The sequence below is a fragment of the Microcebus murinus genome, chromosome 10, assembly GCF_040939455.1.
Source record: "Microcebus murinus isolate Inina chromosome 10, M.murinus_Inina_mat1.0, whole genome shotgun sequence".
NCBI classification, from domain to species: Eukaryota; Metazoa; Chordata; class Mammalia; order Primates; family Cheirogaleidae; genus Microcebus; species Microcebus murinus.
The window spans coordinates 48615226-48635450 of NC_134113.1; the positions used below are offsets into that span (position 1 = coordinate 48615226).

A 20225-nucleotide genomic window follows, 5' to 3' on the forward strand; every position below is an offset into this window, starting at 1 on the left:
ATTTATTTTTATCAGCAAATAACAGCAAAAGAAAAGGAGCCAGGTCACGCGATGTTAACTCAAGTACACTAGGAAGAGGGTTTTGTTTTTGTTTTTGTTTTTTGTGGTTTCTTTTGCAAATAGGTTAAGTGAATAGCATTATTCAAACACAGGAAAGTGCCCTATACTGAAGGCTAATCTTGTTTCTGAACTATCTGTAAGTACACTGAGAGAAAGTGCAGCTTGGTTTCAGTTGTCTACAGAAAGGACCAAGACAAGCAAAAACAGGACCTCAAAACAAGCCCTTGTGGCTCACGCCTGTAATCCTAGCTCTTGGGAGGCCGAGGCGGGCGGATTGCTCAAGGTCAGGAGTTCAAAACCAGCCTGAGCAAGAGCGAGACCCCGTCTCTACTATAAATAGAAAGAAATTAATTGGCCAACTGATATATATATAAAAAAATTAGCCGGGCATGGTGGCGCATGCCTGTAGTCCCAGCTACCCGGGAGGCTGAGGCAGAAGGATCACTCGAGCCCAGGAGTTTGAGGTTGCTGTGAGCTAGGCTGACGCCACGGCACTCACTCTAGCCTGGGCAACAAAGTGAGACTCTGTCTCAAAAAAAAAAAAAAAAAAAAAAAAAAAAAAAAAAACAAGCCCTGAAAGAAATGATAGATTAGTAATAATCAGTAGAGGTCTGAACTACAAATCTTAGTTTCTACAGTAACCTCCTTATCACAAGGTGATATTAATAGAATGACAAGGGAGGAAAATGCAATATTTAAGAGCTTCCTCAGTTTATGACAATAAATTTTAAGTGTTTTTCAGTTCCTTTGTTATCCTTTTTTTTTTAAGCTAGAAAATAATCCTGTGCCATCAGGATTCCTTGGGAGCGATTCGCAACCTATATGTCTCTACAGTTTACAACTGAACAATAGCTCATTTATTGTAACTGTGGCTTTAAAATATACAAACAAGTTGCCATAAATAGATCAGTCAAGTAAATAACTCTGTGGCCAGATTCTGTTATCTCTGATGCAAGACAAGGCAGCTGAGAAGAAGTGGGTTTTTTAAGTTACTTTTTTAAAGTGGCAGAGACAAAAAAACCTATGGCTCTGCTGGTAGACTCGTTTGGGAACAGTGATTCAGACAACACGATTTGTAATTCAAATAGATTTTCTATTGGCCAAATGGATTCCAGTTTTGAAGATGATTCCCAAAAATTTATAATATAGACCTCTTCTGGCCTTAGGCCTTAGGGATTTGTGGGAAGACTTCAAAATTACCACCTTCCTCTATGGATCTGTAAAATTAACCATGGATACCTAGGTCAGATTTCCTTTTTCCTACTTTATTCTGTTTGGGCTTCCTTAGGGAAGACTTCAACTAACAGTATCTATAGGAGACATGTGCAATCAATTATTGATTTGAATCAAACCCTAAACTATCATATTATTATGCTAAAGGAAGCATCAGCAGGTGAATGCATTAAACCAGGAAGACCCTTTTTGGAGTAGCTTTTATGTGAGAGCTATACATTAGTGAAGGCCACAAACTATTCCCAACTGCAAACCATAGCAACACTTATCATTATTAAATGTCAGCCATTGTAAGTGTGCTTCCTCTAAGGCAGTTACCATGTAAATACAGTTTGTTAACATTTTCGACAGGTACTGTCAGCTTTATTGCCTACTGTAAGTGTTTTAAGTGATGAAGCAGTTTGGAGACAGTTAAAAGCTTCCTACTAGAGTTCAAACTGAATGAAACAGACTGTAGTCTGGTCTGAAAGGCATTGTTATTGTCAAGGGTGAACTTATGCAGAATGGAGTGCGAGGCCCCCAACCAGCATCCTTTTGTTTCAGCCAGGTGGAATATTCAATGCTTGAATATCACACTAGCCCGGCAGCTGACAAAGGAAGCCCAAAAATTCACAGGGCTTGGTTCCCTGGCTCTATCCTGGTGTCTGCTTTGGAAGCCCAAAAATTCACAGGGCTTGGTTCCCTGGCTCTATCCTGGTGTCTGCTTTACTGTCACCTCCACAGAGAGGTCTTCAACCCCCCTAACCCAAAATATCACCCCTCCATTTGTAATGTTCAACTGCATAACACTTAGCGTCACCTGACACGTATGGCTATTTGTTTAACAGTTTGTAGCCTTTCTCCTCCTGTAGAAGTTGGGGACTTTGGGGGTTTGCACCTAGAATGATGCCTGGCATGTAGCAGACAAGTTCAATAAACAGCGGTTAAGTGAATGAATGATTCTCAGCTATTATTCTTCTCAGGCCTCCACAAGTATACCATACCTGTAAAAGTTAATTCCATTTCTAATCTAAAGCCAGGCTGAACTACAATGTCCTAATGAAGGAGTCTATAATAGAAAATCAGAAATATGCCAAGGGCAGAGAAATACAGAGGTGGCATTTTGTTTGTCAAATGGCAGCCAGTTATATTGGGTCTGGTAGAAAGAGATAAAGTACATAATATAAAACCAACCTTGGCGCCAATCTTTGGTTCTTCCGAGTTTTGTGTATAGTGACCTTGAGGTTTTTTTCTGCTCCTTGCCTCCATTCTTTCACTTGTAAAACAGACCTCCTTCTTAGTTTTAAGGGTAAAAGTTGCTCTTGGTCTCAGACATTTGGAAGGATTTGTAACTACTATAAATGCCAGCAATCTGGGAAGAGCATATTTAAGTGATTAGATATCTTTAAGTTCCTTAATAGAAAAGAGAGATCAAGGGCTCTAATGTTCATCGATTTGTTATCTGAAAGATCGAGGTTTGTTACAAAATGACATTTCAGCTAAATTGGAAGGCAGTTGGCAAATGTAGTATTAAGTAGAGTGACAGTTTTAGTCTTCAGTGAGAGCATATTCCAGGACAGCAGTTTGATTATTCTGACAGTGGGTTGTTCTGACTGTGGAGAGACATGTAACTTAAAAATAAAATTCACAAAATCACACAATTGTAGAGTTGATAAAAAAAACCTTTGAGATCCTACATCTTGTCCAGATGAAGAAACTGACAGCTAGAGGAATAATTGTAATCATTCCTCATATTTGTTTCCAAATTTGTCACCACTGAAACTTTATGCAAAATGTCCTATTTTCTTGTCAATTTCAAACATTTCTGTTGTACCTCTGATTAATCAATATACCCTAGTGGGTCACTGAAAATTTGCAAATTCTAGTAACTATTAGCTGGGTCTGTAGCATCCCCAGGGAAGGGCCTCAAGGCAGATACCAAGCTCTTCCTAGGGTTAATGGGTATTATAGAGTTTTATAATAGGTTGCAGTTTCCCTAGGTCTCCAATTACTTTCTTTGCCCTTTGAGTATATTTAAAGCAATGTGATTAGAAAGCACTGGTTCTTTAATGTTTTGTACACCCAATCTCTCTTTAAATTTACTACTCCAATCCTCCCAGCTATACATCCCTTTCCCCCACCCTACCTCCTTTGTGAGTGAGGGGAATCCTCCCTTCAAAGTACCCTGATGCACTGGGTTTGGAGTTAGGAGACTTATATGTCTATTCTCTGTCAATTACTAGCTCTGTGACAGTGAGATAAATCACTGCTCTAAGGTTAGTTTCTTTTCATCTTTAAATTTGCTGGAGTTTGGGTTGGGTCAATGTTTAGAACTTTTGAGGAGGGAACACAATCCATTTATCAACCAAATAAAAAAAAATCTCAATATAGAAACAGATCAAAGTGATGCTGCTCTGTTGAAGCTCTGGATTGGCTTCCTCCCAACCCCTTCCTGCCGCTCTCCCAACTCCTGTTCCTCCAAGGCAGCCTCAATCTCAACCTGGATGCTCCCAGAAGCTCCACCAGTTGTAATATTAAAGATTTTCTGAGTCTCTAGAAACTCCACACCTGGTTATGACACTAATACCACATAGTTGTTTACAGCTGTGCTGTCTTAAGGCTACAGTCCAAGTTGGGTGGGAGAATATAGGATCAGGTTCATTCATTTGACCTTGTTTGGGGTTGTAAACCTGCAGCCATCTTTGCCCACCTCACCCCTTAATCCACATTGAAATACCCCTTTCCCCACACCAGGAAATGTTTGTCACTTTTCATGAACAGATAATTAAACTAGTGTTCAGCTTAAATGAATAAGTTGCCTTAGGTACTGTAACCCTTTCAACTCCTGTAGATCTATGGTTTAATACAAACTTACACTTTGCTACTGAAAAACTGCCAAAAATGGTAAGTAATTAAGGTCAAATCTTCCAGCCTATGCAACAGTAAGGCCTCATCTTTACCAAAAATTAGCTGGGTGTGGTGGTGTGTGTCTGTAGTTCTAGCTACTCAGGAAGCTGAGGCAGGAGGATCGCTTGAGCACAGGAGTTTGAGGTTGCTGTGAGCTATGATGACATCACTGCACTCTAGACTGGGCATCAGAGTGAGATCCTGTCTTGATAAAATGAAAATTAAATCTTCCAATGAATACTGAGAGAGTTGTACCATGGAAAGATACCCAAGATATATTAAGTTATAAAATCCTATATGCAGTATGATCACATGGTTATAACTAATAATTTATAAACTAGTATATACATTGACAAATTATTTAGAGACTATAAATACCAAACGATTATATGGTTTCTAAAAGAGAGCAGATTATAGGAAACTATCATTTAGAAATTATAAAATAAATGGATTTTCATAGCTTCACATCATTTATAAAACTTTTCTCTTAATAATGCTCATACAAAACTTTTGTAAACAGCTTAAGAAACAATAAAGAAAATCTATTACAATATTAATATAAGGAAGAAAAGTTTGAAAGCAGAAATTAACATTCCCAATTTAAATATTAGTTGGTGTGAGAAGATACATGAATAAATAATTCCTCTCCCTGCTCTCTTCCTTCCAGCCACAGACTTCAAGAGTGGAATCTCTGCTGCCTTTATTTACAATACTTTGAGAAGGAAGGTGTCACCACATTTCCATGGAGCCAGACACACTGGGGCAGGGGCTGCCCCAATTGATGCCTCATGTGTCTGTCAACGGATTCACTGACAGATTCTTTGGTTCATTTCAAGGGCATGATCTGTTGAAGGGCACCACTGTTCAACCTACACCTTCCCCTTGACTTAAGGACTTCACATTCTAAACTTCTACTTAAATCTTGATTTAGTCCAAAAAGAAGGCAGAGAAAAATATACAAAATAAGAGAGGAACGGAAACGATTAGTCTAATGTTCTGAACTACATAACAAACCATGATACATAGTGATTACACTATAGTGGAGGTGTGGTTGAATTCTGATATAGGAATAAGAGGAAATGTTGATAAATCTGCTCTGGTTAGAATGTAAGGATCAAGAAATTTGTGAAAGTGAGGTGACAGTTGAGCTGGGTTTGTGAGGATTAAAAGTAGTTGATCAGGGCCGGGCACGGTGGCTCACACCTGTAATCCTAGCACTCTGGGAGGCCGAGGCAGGTGGATCGTTTGAGCTCAGCAGTTCAAGACCAGCCTGAGCAAGAGGGAGACCCTGTCTCTACTAAAACTAGAAAGAAATTACTTGGACAGATAAAAATATATAGAAAAAATTAGCCGGGCATGGTGGTGGCATGCCTGTAGTCCCAGCTACTCCGGAGGCTGAGGCGGGAGGATCGCCTGAGCCCAGGAGTTTGAGGTTGCTGTGAGCTAGGCACTCACTCTAGCCTGGGCAACAAAGGGAGACTCTGTCTCAAAAAAAAAAAAAAAAAAAAAAGTAGTTGATCAGGGTAATGAATGGAGTGGGGCTGGGGCTGGGGCTGGGGCTGGGGTAGGGAACGGGCTGAGACCTTCAAAGTTTGAGAGCCAAAAAGGCTGGCACAGGAGGGAGGGGCTGAAGCCTGTGCCCCAAGACAGGCAGGCCTGGGCTGTGAATGGCTGCATGAGCCATCATAAGGACACCAAGTTGTTCTAGGGGCAGTGGGGAGCCACAGAAGCGTAGCACAGAAGAGTGACATGATCATATGTTTGCCCTAATTAGAGGGAGGGTGGAGAGAACAGCGCAGGGAGACCAGATAGGAAGAACCTAGATTAGAAGCTGCCCCAGTGGTCAAAGGCAGAGAGACTAAGACAGTGTGTCTGAGGGTGTGATTTCCAAGGCGGATAAACCAGACTTGTGGCTGCCTAGAGTGTATGGAGGGGTGTGGAAAGAGGGGGTGGCAGATGGGGCCCAGACATTTCTAAATGAGTCAGCATTCCCATGGTTTGCTTGAAAGGTAACCTACAGTTCAGCACTGATATGAGTTGTAACTTGGAACTGCAAATTTTATTCACTGCCCATGGAGATGAACTCAAGGTAACCTGAAGGATTTACATTTCTAAGCTCAAACTTTATCTTCCTGTTGATATTCACCTTTCAAATAGTGTTTACATACTCCAGTGTTAAGGAGCTCAGGGTCAATCATTATGAAAGAAATAGAGACATGATTTTCAGGTTGGAATATAATCTATGCAGAAGAACTACCCAACTAACTCCTACTGCAGAGATCAAAATGGTATTGGAAAGTTAGTACAAGTAAGCAGAGATCTGCAATCTTGCAGTTAGTGTTTTATTTAAAACATCCAAATAATAGATATTGCTCCATCTTTTTTTTTCCTTAAAATTTTTTTTTAAGAAAGAGACAGTGTCTCTCCATGCAGTGCAGTGGCCATTTACAGGCAAGATCTCATTACTGATCAGTTTTGACCTTCTCTGTTTCTCACTGGGGCTGGTTCACCTCCCTTAGGCAATCTGTATTGCTCCATCTTAAATTTTCAAATTATAGAATGTTTGCTGCTTTACCAGCTACATGCTCAAAACTCCTTTGCTTGCCATATATTTTCCTTTGATATTTAAACTCTCTACCAACTAGGATGGTTGGTTTTCCTTAAGGGGAAATCTGGGCATGGTAGCTTTTTAACACCGTTACCATGTGCTATAACTAACCAAGGTGGTCTTACAGAGGTGTCAGCGAAGAATGATTTCAAGAAGCCAGATGCCTCTTGTCAAAAAGGAAAAGGTCAGCAAAGCTTTCCATACATTTTTTTTTTTTTTATCTTATCTGACATCCCAGGCCCTTTCTGCAATGTGGGAGTTTAAAGGAGGTGATTTTGTAGTGGAGACTGGTTTACAAGCTTTAATTAGATTGTACCAGGGCCAGGACTTGGAATTCAAATTGTTCTATGGCTCTTGAATCACACATAATTCTAGATAAGTAACTGTCTTTTAATTCATATATATATATGTATATATATATGTATGTATGTATATATGTATATATATATACATATATATGTATACTTTTTTTTTTTTTGAGTCAGGATCTTGCTATGTCGTCTAGGCTAGAGTTCAGTGGTATGATCATAACTTACTGAAACCTCAAACTCCTGGGCTCAAGCAATCCTCCTGCCTCAGTCCTCTGAGTAGCTGGGACTACAGGCATGTGCTACCATGCCCAGCTAATTTTTCTAATTTTCTAATTTTCTGTAGAGATGGGGTCTCACTCTTGCTCAAGCTGATCTGGAACTCTTGACCTCAAGTGATCCTCCTGCCTCAGCCTCCCAGAGTGCTAGGATTACAGGCATAAGCCACCTCGCCTATACCTTGCCAGGCCTACATATTTCTTTTCTCCTTTATGTTTTGACCTTTAACCTCTTCAACATTGAGTTTACATTGGATGACAGAGGGCCTATAGACAGGGATCTTGACTGTTTTGTTTAGTGATATGTCCCAAGTGCTTGAATACCCTGGCCTGATATATTAGATATATTAGACCCTTTGCCTTGTATATAGTGGGTTCTCAATAAATATTTGTTAAGTGGTGGATGACTGTCTTCTTTATATTTGATCTTCCACAGAACCTGACTCAGGAATTTACACATACTAAGCACTCTTATATATGTCTTAATTATCAGTCTATTGATTCTAATTTTTAAATATTTTTATTTGGATTTTAAAAAAAATGAGTCAACTAATTTGAGGTTCAATGTTCCAGTTTTTTTTTGTTTTTTTTTTGAGACAGAGTCTCACTTTGTTGCCCAGGCTAGAGTGAGTGCCATGGCGTCAGCCTAGCTCACAGCAACCTCAAACTCCTGGGCTCAAGCAATCCTCCTGCCTCAGCCTCCCAAGTAGCTGGGACTACAGGCATGTGCCACCATGCCCGGCTAATTTTTTCTATATATGTATTAGTTGGCCAATTAATTTCTTTCTATTTATAGTAGAGACAGGGTCTTGCTCTTGCTCAGGCAGGTTTCGAACTCCTCACCTGGAGCAATCCGCCCGCCTCAGCCTCCCAGAGTGCTAGGATTACAGGCATGAGCCACCGTGCCCGGCCAATGTTCCAGTTTTAATATTTAGTTTTTGAATTAAAAAAATTTTTTTAGAGATAGGCTCTCAGTATGTTGCTCAGGCTGGTCTTGAACTCCTGGCCTCAAGTAATCCTCCCGAGTAGCTGGGATTATAGGTGTGAGCCACTGCGCCCGGCCCAGTTTTAATATTTAAAGGGATCTCCTCAAATTTATTGTTTAGGTCATTTGTTAGTTTTGGCTTATAAGATCTGACATGACAATAGTTAACTAGAAAAAGAAATAGAAAAAAGGCCTTCTATGAACTCTTACTAATTGACTAACTTGAAATTTCTTTAGAAAGTTTGAATTTCTAAATCACATACTCCAGATACCTCCAACCCAATATCCTCCTTCCTCCTTTATTCCTGTTCTGTTTATGGGGCCATGAATACTCTGAGTAAGCGAGAAACCTGGTCATCACAGATGTCTCCTTTGCTCGAGAATCCCTCCTTCTTGCCTATCCTCATTCAGTTACTTATCAGACCTTTGTGTCTTTTAAGTTTTCTCTGTTGACTCTGTACGGGCAAACCTCAGAGAAGGTGCAGGTTCAGTTCCACACAACCACAATGAAGTGAGTCACATGAAGTTTTTGGTTTTCCATTGCATTGCAAGTTATTTTTATACTATACTGTAGTCTACTAAGTGTGCAATAGCAAGATGTCAAAAAACTTTGTACATACCTTAATTTAAAAATATTTTATTGCTAAAAAATGCTAATGATCATCTGAGCCTTTGGCAAGCGGTAATCTTTTTGCAGGTGGAGGGGCTTGCCTCGATGTTGATGGCTGTTGACTGGTCAGGGCAGTGACTGCTGAAGGCTGGGGTGGCTGTAGCAATTTCATTGATAGATTTTTTTTTTCGTTTCATGAAAGATTTCTCTGTAGCATGAGATGCTGTTTGATAGCATTTTACCTGCAATAGATCTTCTTTCGAAATTGAAGTCAATCTTCTCAAACCTTGCCACTGCCTTATTAACTAAATTTATGTAATCTTCTAAATCTTCTGTTGTCATTTCAAGAATGTTCACAGCATCTTCACCAGGAGTAGATTCCATCTCAAGAAACTACTTTGTTGGCTCATCCATAAGAATCAAGTCCTCATCTGTTCAAGTTTGCTCATGAGCTTGCAGCAATTCAGTCACATCTTCAGGCTCCACCTCTAATTCTAGTTCTCTTGCTGTTTCCACCACATCTGTAATTACTTCCTCCACTGATGTCTTGAACTGCTCAAAGTCATTCACGAGGGTTGGAATCAACTTCTTCAAAATGTTGACGTTTTGACCTCTTCCCATGAATCATAAATGTTCTTAATGGCATCTAGAATGGTGACTCCTTTCCAGAAGGTTTTCAATTGATTTTGCCCAGATCCATCAAAGGAATAACTATCTATGGCAGCTATAGCCTTACAAAATATATTAAAAAAATTTTTTTAAATATATTTTAAATAAAATATATTTTTAAAAATATATATTTAAATTTTTTTTTTTAATTCTTATCAATGTAGAGGGTTTAAGTGCAATTATGTTACATGGGTATTTTGGGTAGTAGTGAAGTCTGGGCTTTTAGTGTTCCCATCAGCTGAATAGTGTACATTGTATTCAACAGGTAATTTTTTATCCCTCACTCCCCTCCCACCCCAAAATGTATTTCTTAAATAAGACTTGAAAGTAGAAATTACTCCTTGATCTATGGGCTGCAGAATGGATGTTGTGTTAGCAAGCATGAAAACAACACTCGTCTCCTTGTATAGCTTCATCAGAGCTCTTGGACTAGGTACATTGTCAATGAGCAGTAGTATTTTGAAAGAAATCTTTTTTCTGAGCAGGAGGTCTCAATGGTGGGCTAAAAATAGTCAGTAAACCATGCTGTAATCAGATATGCTGTCATCCAGGCCTTATTATTCCATTTATAGAGCACAGGCAGAGTAAATTCAGCATAATTCTTAAGGGCCTTAGAATTTTAAGAATGGTCAATGAGCACTGGCTTCAACTTAAGTCACCAGCTGCATTAGCTCCTAACAAGAGTGTCAGCCGGTCTACAGGGGCATTGACTTCTCCTCTATAGATATGAAAGTCCTACATGGTATCTTCTTGCAACAGAAGACTGTTTTGTCTACATGGAACATCTGTTGTTTAGTGTAGCCACCTTTATCAATGATCTTAGCTAGATCCTCTGGATAACTTGCTGTGGCTTCTACATCAGCACTTGGTGCTTCGCTTTGCACTTTTATGTTATGGTGATGGCTTCTTTCCTTAAATCTCATGAACCAACCTCTGCTAACTTCAAACTTTTCTTCTGCAGCTTCCTCACCTCTCTTGGCCTTCACAGAATTGAATAGAGTTGGGGCCTTGCTCTGGATAAGGCTTTGGCTTAAGGGAATGTTGTGGCTGGTTTGATCTTCTGTTCAGACCACTAAAACTTTCCCCATATGAGCAAGAAGGCTGTTTCGCTTTGTTATCATTCATGTGTTCACCGGAGTAGCACTTTTAATTTCCTTCAAGAACTTGTCCTTTGCATCGATAACCTGGCTCATTTCCAGGGAGGTTTTCCATCCCTATATTCATTCTCCTTCACTGGAGAAATCTGACCATGCCATTCTCTTTTTAAAACCTCCTCTTCAAAGTTTTCCCAACCAACACTTCCATGGAATAAAATTAAGGTTCTTTGCAAAGAAGCCCGTCCATTTCCAGCCCCTACTGATGTCTCCAGCTGTCTCCATCACTGGCTACTGAGCTCACTTTTGGTGCCAACCACACCACACTGCTTCATGGCCCTTTGCCTGTTCCTGTTGTTTTGTCTACTTGGTACCACTCACTTTTCTCAGCCCAGTTAACTCTGCGAGACTTAGCTCAGGATGGGCCCAGGAAAAGTTCCCTGAGGTCCCAGGAGACCAAGGCCTTCTGTGCTGCACTCTCACTGCTCCAGGACTCTCATTAGTCCCACGACTGCCGTTCTATTCAGGCCAGACATGCCACCAAAATTACTGCTTATTTTCTTTTTTCTATCAGAAGTTCTTTCAACTGGAGTGGTGCGATTCTCTTCCTATGTGCACATACCTATGGGATAACCCAGAGGCTCAACCTTCCCCCTCAGCATCTTTACCAATCAGGTTGGACCATGGCCATTATTTTGATTAATATTAATGTATGGAAGAGATATGTCTTTGAGAAATAGACCTTCCAGTGTTTTTAGTTCCTTCGGAGAGCTTTCCCAAATGCTTCCATTCTCCCTCTGCAACCCTACCCCAAATAGTTCAGTATCCAGCCATTCTCGGTGAAAATGGTCATGTTGAATTGCTAGATTAACACAGACCACAACAAACATGCCACCCACTCTAGAGCTATCAGCTTTTAATTTGGGGTATGTTAATCTTGTTTCATTCTAGACTAGATGCTTCTTGAGAGCAGTACCTGCCCCTGTCTGTTATTTCACAGTGCTGAGCATAATACAGATGGCCTCATGGAGTAAACTTTGGTTAATTTAGAAGAGGTGCAGAAGCCAGGACTACAGGAGTGGACTCTTCTCCAGTCAGTTGCACAGGTACCAAATCCTGATGTGGCATGTTATGATTCCATGTGCTAAACTGTCTTATCCAACGCCCATTTCCTCTGCTCCAAATCCAACACAACCAGGCCATTAACAGCCTATTGTAGACCATACTAAAGGATAATTTTCAATATACAAAGATAAAACATAATGTGACAGGAGACTGGTAGGATCAGCCTTAGAGTGTGTGAAATAGTGAAAGTGAAAATTAGGCTAGTCTTGAGCAACAGTGAGACCTTGTCTCTACAAAAAATAGAAAAATTAGCCGGGCATGGTGGTGCATGCCTGTAGTCTCAGCTACTTGGGAGGCTGAGGCATGAGGATGACTTGAGCCCAGGAGTTTGAGGTTACAGTGAGCTAGGATGACACCACTGCATTCTATCCTGGGCAAAAGAGTGAGACCCTGTGTCAAAAAAAAAAAAAAAAAAAAAAAGAAGGCTAGTCTGAGACAAAGCACAATCCCTAGGCTAAGGCTGGAAGTGGCTGGTGTAGAAAAAGAATGAAGTGAGGACTTTCAAAGGAAAAGCTGGGTATGCTTTCTCTGCAGATGACTACAGTGAAGAAGCTGCTTTTTGGGGATAAGAGTGGGGCCTAAGTGGATCTGAAGGTCATGAACATCGTTAACACCCTTTAGGGAGTTATTTCCTATTTCCTTATAGCATTCCTTTGAGTGCCTGGTATGGGGCCTTCCTTTCAATGAATATTTAGTGACTCTGTGGGAGAGTCACTGTAGAATGTGGAGTCAAGTATGTGATAGAACTGTGAGTCATTTTTGACATATAGTGGAATGTCACTACTTTATCTTTGCTGATAGATGGAGTAAGAACGCAACAGTGCCAAATGAACCTCTCTTACTGTTACCACAGCTATGATTTATGGAGTACTTGTATGCTGGGCATTGGGCTAAATCCTGTACATATTTTAAAAAATCCTTATAACAACACGATAATGTGGATCTTACTGTCCTCATTTTATAAACGAAAAAAATAAGATCAATTGTTCGAAACCATCAACTAATTAGTGGAGGAACCTGGATTCAAACCCTGGTCTGACATGAAAGCCTATGCTCTTAAACTACTATATTATTTGTTTTTAAAGGAGAGCTTCTTATACATGGCAAAATACAATGCTTTGCTCTCCCCAACTTTTCCCTTAGCAGCATCACCAGTGTGTAGGAAGGATAAGTCTAAAACTTGTTTAATACCATATTATGTCAGCCAGAAATGAAGCAATGACTGTCAGTCTCATTTGACCTCAATAGCAATATTTTGGCTTTGCTGGCCTTTAGGACCAATGAGTTGTACAGCTCAAAGGCAGAATCATAGGGGAACCCCACCACCAACCCTGGGGATCCTTGGACAAAGGAGACCCTGAGCTTTTTGAAGCAGTCCATTGTACTGTTTTAATTTCTATAGACACAAAATCATTTTATTGTCCAAATACAACAGAACTGGCCTGTATTTGAAGATCTTCTTATAATAGTTGCTCTGTTGCCTGTTAGTCATAACCGGTATCAGTGTGTACTAAGCTCCTACTCAAAGGATATCACTCTCGGATGGTTCCAGCAGCTCAGCCATCACCTCTTCAATTTAAGGCGGATTATGCTGAACAAAGGGCAAACCATAAGAATGGTTCAGTTTATAATTTGTGAGTGTGTGTGTAACCCCTTCTACTGAATCTATCTCACGTGACATCATGCAGCCATGAATACACGTGTCAGACTAAGTTGATTACAGCTCAACTCATAGGACCATAATACATTTTTTGTTTATTTATTTTTACTAAGGTCTTTCAGTTCAGTTGCAACAAATGAAAAAAAAAAAGGCAATAGAATTAATAATCTGTCTGGTAGCATTTCGTGGCAACTACTGATATGTCCCCAACAAAAATTTATTGCAGAACAGCTCAAATAATAGGAGATTATTAGAAATCATATCACATGGGCTTATAAAGACAATCTACTTCCTACTGAAGTCCAGACATTTTTACTTAACACAACCTCTATTTCCAGTTTTAAGATTGCTGACTACATTGCTGCTTATATAATAGACCAGACCATATTTCCATTATCAACAACTTCTGAAGTTTTTAGCTTCTCTTTCAATAGATTCTAACAAGATTCCAGGAGTCTCTGAAATGCTGCTTTCTACCTATTGGAAAAGTATGTTTGGGAAGTAGGAGCAATTTAGTGAAGACTAAAAGTATTATATAGGAAGTAATATTATGACATCATGTTTTTCAGATCTAAAGAGTCAAAAGATTGTTCAAAAGAATCTGATGATACGGTTAGACAACCTCTTTGAATGGACCCACCACTCAAAAAATAAAAGAGCAGGGCAAATTCCTACACCAGCAACACTTATGGTCATCTTCTTGCATTTCCAAAAACCTTTAAAATGACTTTCCCCAACATGCAACTGATTCCTAAGACTATCTTTCATGAAGTGCAGTTTTTTTCTTTTAATAGAGTCAGGCAAATTAAAATCTACTACAGAAAAACGCTTGTCATTCTGTCTCTCATGCCTAATTAAGAGAGTTCTTCAGGAGAATAAATATGATGATCACATGCATAAATATTTGGGATACTTGAAAGCCTATAATAGGAACATCTAGGCATTATGATGCAGATGTCGTATGATAACAAATTTAATTTATAGTGGAATTACAAGGGAGAAAAGAATTCAATATGACTACTAATGCATTATCTGGACTGCAAATTTTCTGTGCATCATGAGGAAAGTATTCACTGTCACCATTAACATTGCTAGAAGCAACTAGAAGAAAGTGAGCTGGGGCCTCTGCCATGCTACCCCTAGAAGCCTGCCAACAGGTGTAGCAGCTATGATCCTCATTGGGTGGATTCCTGGTGGCAGTTTTTGTTTGGAATAGGAAGGAAATGACAATTAATTTGCAAAATGGCCTGGGAATGAATGGACATTTATAGTTTTCTGGTTTTTTTAGATGGTTTTATGTTTTAGATAGCTCTTAAAGGAGAAATATAGGGTCCACTTCACTGGGGTACTTGGTAGGTATGATTTTTAAAAAATGATTTGCTTCTCTGCTCCTTTCTACTTCCAACTACCGAGGACCCACATTTTACCCTGGAATGTATTTTTAGGGCACATGGGGAAAAAGAGCTGAGTCTCAGATATCTTTTTTCTCTATTTCTTTCCTTCCTTGCAAGGTTTTCCTTTATGGAGCTTTCAGTTTTAGGTTTCCATAACCTCCTAATGCAAAACAGGCTAAGAAGAGCAATGAATGTAACAAACCACATGTTGCTTTGCTTTTCTTTTTTTGCGGAGGAAAAATCCAGTTTACAAGAAGAGTATGCAAACTTAGCAGTTAAACTGAAATTAAAGATGTTTTAAAGGTTTCTTAACCCCAGTCTTGGTCATCTTGTAATATTTTAAAATATAAACGGTAACATATGATTATGATAAACTCTGATTCTACATAAAAGCAAACAGAAGATGTTTAAACCCATGGATAATAGTTTACTAAATTAATTTTGACTTGTGGGGCAATCTGAATATTTTCACCTAGGCCAAAGCTAAGAGACACAACAAGAAATTAACTTTAAGCATTTCATGGTGAAATCAACACTAGTACATTCTGAGCCCTGGATTAACAATCTATATCTGAGCTCCCACAGACTTGCATAAATTATTCAAAAATTTTATGGCTCAATTCAGCTGTCAAAGAGAAGAGCCTTTTGACAACACTTCACACCTGTTACTTATCTAGTAAAGTCCTGGGCTTAGTTACTTCCACCTGGATGAGCATGTCCAGACTTCCCTCACACTCATTTTACACAAGGGGATAGATTCTTTGGAGGGCTGGGTAGTAAAGAAATTAAGACACACTAAAATCCCTGGAATTTTCCCCAAATAGACTATCACAATACAGATCTTAGCTAAAGTAACCACCGAGAAAAGAGCGCAGACCTTACAGAACCATCACACTGAGAGGGTCTATTTGAGTTGTTCAGGGTAACACGGGCACACAAAACAAACACTTACGTGAAAGCCATTGACTTCACTATCTGCTCCAAGGAAAGCACTAAAGTAACAGAGATTATGAAAGCTGATTTTTTCTTCTGAGATCTTGTAGATAGAAATGTGAATGCATGAAATCAAATCACAGGAGAGTGTTCCCAGCCACTGGGGGCAGTTCCCAGCTGTGGGAATGAACCTCCACTTTCTTTCTTTCTTTTTTTTTTTTTTGAGACAGAGTCTCGCTTTGTTGCCCAGGCTAGAGTGAGTGCCGTGGTGTCAGCCTAGCTCACAGCAACCTCAAACTCCTGGGCTCAAGCAATCCTCCTGCCTCAGACTCCCAAGTGGCTGGGACTACAGGCATGTGCCACCATGCCTAGCTAATTTTTTCTATATATATTAGTTGGCCAATGAATTTCTTTCTATTTATAGTAGAGATGGGGTCTCGCTCTTGCTCAGGCTGGTTTCGAACTCCTGACCTTGAGCAATCCGCACACCTCGGCCTCCCAGAGTGCTAGGATCACAGGCGTGAGCCACCGTGCCTGGCCAAACCTTCACTTTCTTTACGCCCTTTCAACTCCCTGAGTAAAGGGATGAATGCTGCGTCAAGCTGGAGGTTCCTACAACCTCCAGAAATTCCTCCCAGTGGTCCTCCCATCGTGAATCTCCCCATAATTCAAAAGGGGGGTTCTGGTTATTTAATTATGTAACAAAGGGAATTCTTGGGGTAAAGAGGTTTGAGGCAAATTTCTAGTTTAAATTCTAGGTCTGCAGCAAACAAAAAACAGAATTAAAAAACCCGCTTCCTCACAAAAATCATAGGTGAATTTTAAGAAGTTCTAAATAATAAATAATGAATGACACTGGAATATCAACTCTGTGGATGGTTTAAAAAAAAGACGGGAAAGGAGATGTGAAAAAAATTGGGTTCTGAAGAAAAGTCTGCATGATAAAATACGAGGACACTTCACAAGCAGGGGATGTTAAAAGTCGAGCGCAGATTTCTGAAAACAGAACCGCAGAAAGCTCAGAGGCGCCACTGCTGGACAAGAGTCCTGGGCATGGTGCCAGGAGAGGAAACTTCTTGTTCAGGGGAATTTGGTGGGCAGAGTACAGGGAAACTACTTAGTAACTCAAGCGACTCAAAGGAGAAATATTCCAACTGGGAATGAAAGGGCACCTGCCTCCGAAAGAACACATTTAAGTAGACTGAAGATCTGGAGGGAACTGGGTTGTCCTGGAGCTCACTCTCGTGACGGGGTTGCTTCCCTCGCCGTGGCTGGCACCCAAGCATGGCAGGTGCATTACAGAACGACTGTTGATGGAAACTGAGCTTCGCTGAAAATGCTGAATGAGACTTGAATTAGTTAGGACTCTGTGGTTGTAAGTAACAGAAACCCAACTGATTTAAGGAGGAGAAGGGTGAGGAGCAAGGATTTAATGGAAGGATACAGAGGTGTCTCCGGCTCACGCAAGGGCAGGAACGCAGCTGAGCTTCAGAAAATGACTGCAACTCAGAAACGGAAAACCCTCGGAAATCAAGGCAGCATTCTCTCTCCATTCCTGCCTCTGCTTATTTCTGGTTAACACTTCATTTTTCTCTTCCTGCAGACAGGACTTTATAGCTCCTCAGTCTGTGAGGTTAAAAAATGGCCACTTCACAGTTTGGGGGGTTAGAATCCAATATGACTGCCAAGAGCTCACCCCTTGATGACATAGCCATGTGGATAGATGGGTTTGGATCTGTGTGTGTGTGTTTTGTGGGCTGGAGGCCAGTAATTCAGTGAAGGTGGAATCGTGCTGTCTTGCATAGATATTCCAAAAATCTCTATTAAATGGATTTTAAAAATTCTAGTTGTAGAATGGGGAAAAAGTGCTTGCATTTGCATGGGAATTAGGTTGTATTTATTAGTGGTGCTCAAACAGCAATGGACCACATCCTTATAGATTTTGATTCAGTAAGTCTGAGTTAGGACCCAGAAATTTGTATTTCCTGTAGTCTCCATAGATAACTGTATAAAGTAACTGGGTTTAGGAACCACTGTTCTTCAGACACCATTCACTTTAGTTACCAGCTTTCCTAAAAAAGTGGTACATTTGTGGAATAAGAACAAAGAGTTACTTTAAGTTTTCATTCAGTAGTTGGTTAATGCAAAATTTTATCTGGACATTGCAGGGTCTTCAATATTGCTTATGAAATGCCCATGTTGATAAGTGAATCTCAAAACTCTTTCATGAAAAGTTCTGAAAGGATAAGTGCGATTTTAGGGATTTGACCCACCTTAGTTAAGATGTCTTTCTCAAGTGTAAGTTAACTTCTCTTTAATTGTTTGAGCCAAAACTGTTCTTTTGGCATGGCGTGTGGTACTGGTTTTTATCCACAAAATCTTTAAGAACTATAGTTTCTCAAAAATGTTTGTAGGGTGGGATTAAAAATCAAAGCCATTTCATTATCTAATGTCTAAACCCATCATTTTGGGGACATGCAATGCTTAATTTTAATTATGCGTAGTTTCCGCAATTTCAACACATTTCTTATGCATGCGATCCATTTTCATGAAGCTTTAGAGGTGAATACTGTTCCCATGATGTAAATTAACTGCCTTCCTGCGGGGAGGGCTGTTGAAACTTGAAGGCTGCTGGGCAGCTGCTGTCACCCTGAGTTCTGAGTGTTCATTAGTGTCCCAGCACATGGGCACATAGCAGGCAGATCACGTCATTCGGGGGATAGGGGATATTTACTCAAAATACTAAGCAGATCAAGTTGTGTAGACAAACCAGAAACACAACAAAACACAGGACCCTTACAGACAAAAGCTGGGGAGGGGTTTGAACCCTTTTGAACTAAACATACTCTAATTCATTGGGACACCACTGACTTGACAGAGGACAGAAAAGGTTTCTCCTGTCCCACAACTTGCTATTTGCCCCAAAGTGGCCACTGACAAATGATTCACTCGATCTGTTTACAATTGTGTCTTGCTCTTTTTCTGTTATAGTATTTTTCCTTTCTTCTTGCACCACTTCTATAGCTTTTCTCTTGCTCAGTCTTTGGACTTGTTTTATTGCACGGAAGAATTTTTCTTGAGCTATTATTATCATATAATGGCGAGGAAGAATTCTTCCGGAGGAAGTAATCTCCAGTCCCCATCACACCAGCAAGGACGGTTACATTGCGCTGAGCAGGCTGCAGAGCCTAACATGTTAACTGACAGGTACAAAGCCAGAGCATCTGTGTTGATTTAAAGCAGAGAAACAGAAGATGACTATGGCCAGTCACGTGACAGACTAGACATAAGCTTATCACCAGCTTCCATCGCAGTATTGACAGTATTAATTTTTCCTTATTACCCAGAGAACAAGGTGAATACCTAGCTGAGGATACACAGTTGGGTAAGATTACAACTCCTGTTCCTGTGTGATTTTTATCAGGATATAAAATGCAAGGATGTCAATCTCATTTGAATGAATCCATCAATCTGTCACTTTGGGGTTTTACAAACAAAACAAGCACGGTGAAAATACATTTTAATAGTGATTGAGATATAGCTTTTACATTTTTAAAAACCTCATGAAAAGATAATGATCCTTCTTTTATAATGGTTATGATAGAAAATGAAAAGTTTGGAGAATGTGGCTCTCACAAGGAGGGAGGGAACAGGAAAAGAAGAAGGGGGTGGAATGTTGGCCCTAGACTACTTTTTTATAAAGGATCCTCCATGCTTACACTGCTTAAGGGTACTATGAACTTTATTATATGGTAATAATCTTAGCACAACATATTTTCCTATTAGAATATCCTGTACCATTACCTTGAACTTTTTTGGCTTAAAATTCAAGTACGCCTGAATATTATGTTTAATATAATTCCCACAAATGAGCTCCTGTTTTAGAGGGAAAAAAGGCAAGTGGTCATAAATCTGTAAATCCCTACTGCAGTTCTCAACCTTTAGAGATCTGGGCTCAACCATTTTATACATTGGTAGATAACATATACCAAGTTAGAAATGCAAAATTCATCAACGGAACTCACTGAGAAGAAGTTGGTTCATAAATAGCTTTATGCTTTAGAGGTTAAAAAAAAATATGCAGACAAATTTGCTTTAGGGTTGAACACATAGAAAACATCTCAAGATTGCCTGGCTTCACACACAGATGGGCAGAGAGGTACCAGAAGCAGCGGAAAGGAAGAGGAGGACTGATGGGGGGGGGTGCACTGTCAGGGTCCTTGCAGGGTGTGGTGCTCTATTCTGGCTCTGGGGTGGAGAGAGAGAGCAGGGCGTGTCATTGGAGTTGTGCGTCCACCATCAACTGGCTAGAAGTTCTATACAATAACACATCGCTCAGTTTCTCACCCACTAAATGACAGATGACCTCTAAGGCCTTTTGG

At 40.0% G+C, this 20225-nt stretch overlaps 1 protein-coding gene across 2 annotated transcripts in view; it reads right to left on the reverse strand.

Moving 5' to 3' along the window:
- The window catches only part of PRICKLE1 (prickle planar cell polarity protein 1), a 105184-nt gene that overhangs the window by 25211 nt on the left and 59748 nt on the right, over positions 1-20225 (reverse strand). The window lies entirely within an intron of this gene.